This window comes from Meleagris gallopavo, chromosome 8 (genome assembly GCF_000146605.3).
Source record: "Meleagris gallopavo isolate NT-WF06-2002-E0010 breed Aviagen turkey brand Nicholas breeding stock chromosome 8, Turkey_5.1, whole genome shotgun sequence".
Lineage (NCBI taxonomy): Eukaryota > Metazoa > Chordata > Aves > Galliformes > Phasianidae > Meleagris > Meleagris gallopavo.
Genome location: NC_015018.2, coordinates 18,078,983 through 18,080,993, shown reverse-complemented (window position 1 = coordinate 18,080,993; position 2,011 = coordinate 18,078,983).

Sequence of the window (2,011 nt, the reverse complement as noted above, 5' to 3'; positions counted from 1 at the left end):
CGTCACGGTCATTAGCATTACAAAACAGTGCTTTTTTAATAAACGTTTTAGTGATTATTGCACATTTCTCACAGCTTCCTCTCCAAAAGAGGTCAATTAACAGTTGTCATCTTATCCAGAAGACCTAGATTTTCCACTACAGCAATGGAAAATGAAACCAAACAAACAGAAGAGCGCAAGGTGGAGGGAAATATTTGTTATTTGAAGAGTTGTTGTTTTGCCACCTTTTAACACACAACCATTTTGTGTTTACCATCATAGACATTACTGCTGTCTTATACTGACATGCAAACAGCAGTTCTATAGGCGCATAAAATACATGTATATTTAACTGTAGATTTTTTTTTTTTCCTATATGTATATATATAAATAGTTTGTCTGAACCTGAAGCAACACTTGTGTAACAGCATTCGCTCTGTATGTCAATGCACTCTGGGGACAGGTCTGAATACATGATAAGAATCATTTTCAGACTTATTTTCAAAGACCTCCAGCTCTGGATTTTATTTCATTTAGCTACAAATTCTCTCTGTGACACGTTCTAGAGAAAATGCTAAATTACTGCCTGAAACAGTGACTGAGCACCTGGTGGGAACGCAGGGCCAAACCAAGGGACCAGTAGGAGTGGAGCCAGGATCCACCCTTCCCAGATCTCCTTTAAGGTTTGGCAGTGGAGGTGAGGTTATCTCACTGGAGATCTCTGTCATCCTTGAGGCCTTCCAAAGGTAAGCAAATTTTCTTCTCTGTTTCTGTGTCCATGGCTGCTGTTTTTGGGCTTGTCCTCATTTGCTGAAGCCTAGGATTGTGTCACACTGCTGTTATTGCTGTGCTTTCCATCGCATTATAGCATTAAAGCATTACACACATCCAAGTTTAGAGATTCAGTTTGCTATGAGTGTAGATCCCATTAGCTAACAGAAAGCGTTGGCTAAAGGTTTGGTATTCAAATTAGTACTGTCTCCTCTTCAGACATCCAGGCTTCGCTTTGCTGTCACAGAAATTGAAAAATTCACTCTGCTTTCCTCATGTACCTAGCAGTTGTATACTGGAGGATACAATTTTCCATAGTGAGAGAAGAATCTAGAAAAAAAAATGGAGCGCAGAAGGAAAAATGTGCACATAAACAAACAAAAGTTAATCAAGCTAAAGGTTTGTTTGTTTGCTTTAATGCAGTTCTATGTTTTGCTAATCAAATTACCATTTTTTTTAAACGTGTACAGATACTTTGTACCCACAGACTCCTCTTGGAAAACATGCTGTTATTCTGTTTTTTGGGAGCCTGCTCACTCTTGACTTCTGGCTCTTAAGGGTATTTACATTTGTGAGATCAAGCAACAAAAAAAATGGCTTGTACATTCTTCTAGGCTTTCCGATCACATAGGTTCCTTGGAAAACTTTAATAAATCTATTTATTGATACTTTGATATGACAGATGACATCCTGTCCTACGCTGGATAGGCATTATGTTGTATACAATGAAAGCAGATACCAGAGAAGTACGGTGTAAATGACACTATGTCAGTTTGGTGAAATATTTGTGACCAAAATAAAGAAAAATATTCATAATAGGATACATTTATCTTAATTTAACAACTTGGTAAGTGATTCTTGTTTCTGAAACACTCTTGATTTTCAAATTATTTATTTCTTCCAAGATGAGCTCTGTTCTAGGTGAAAATAGATTTTCTGAGTTCCAAGTCAAAGTTCATTGAAAAATTTGAATGTCTGAAGACATTAAAATACTCCTGTACTTCAATTTTGATAAAGGAAAGCTATGAAATGAGACAGGAAAAAAAGGGAGACCATTACTCCAAATATGTATATTTATAAGCAGAAACATTACATTCTGTTTTTTCTCCATCTTTTCAGCAAGGTTCTCTTATTATCTGCGATGATAAAAAATATCTTAAGCAAGGATGAGTCATAGTTTGATACAGAGCTTTCAAAGAATAGTGATAATCCAAAAAAGCACTTTTTCAGGAATTAATACTTTGGATGTTGTCTCTCTTTT